The sequence below is a fragment of the Phalaenopsis equestris genome, unplaced genomic scaffold, assembly GCF_001263595.1.
Source record: "Phalaenopsis equestris unplaced genomic scaffold, ASM126359v1 Scaffold000267, whole genome shotgun sequence".
Lineage (NCBI taxonomy): Eukaryota > Viridiplantae > Streptophyta > Magnoliopsida > Asparagales > Orchidaceae > Phalaenopsis > Phalaenopsis equestris.
The window spans coordinates 100,517-101,063 of record NW_018164709.1 but is presented as its reverse complement, the minus strand read 5'-3'; the positions used below and the strand labels follow the sequence as shown (position 1 = coordinate 101,063).

Below are 547 nucleotides of genomic sequence, written 5' to 3'. Positions count from 1 at the left end.
AGAGCCCCCCAAACCGGGCCCTTGGAGGCATTTACATGCATACCACACAATTTTGATAAATTTACATATCAAACACCTGGGAGGCATTTACATGCATATCACACAATTTTGATAAATTTACATATCAAACACCTAAGCTTTCACACGCATACACAAAATTTCATATTTAAATGTATAACCGTCAAACTTTTAACATCGTAACAAAAATATCACTATTATTAATTTTTTAAAGTGAAACAGTCATTTTCATGCATATATTTATGACACCAAAATATTATAAAGGTAAATATCAAACTTCAAGCATCAGATACGTAAATACATAAAAAAAAATGTATGTTATACATGTAAATTTCCCTCCCTACATTTTATTATTTTGTGGCCATGGACCAAAATTCTAAATCTCATATTCTCAACAAATTCAGAATGCAGCAATAGAAAATTGGTGTGATTTGCTCATTCATTAAAAGTAACACCACTCATACATGGTTAGTGTCTCTGTAACATATTTCACATTAATCAGCCTCCACCATGGACAAATGCAAGTTCC

General features: G+C 31.4%; 1 protein-coding gene across 1 annotated transcript in view; it reads right to left on the bottom strand.

Moving 5' to 3' along the window:
• LOC110024687 (protein ANTAGONIST OF LIKE HETEROCHROMATIN PROTEIN 1) overlaps positions 1-547 on the bottom strand; it is an 18,858-nt gene that overhangs the window by 4,870 nt on the left and 13,441 nt on the right. The window lies entirely within an intron of this gene.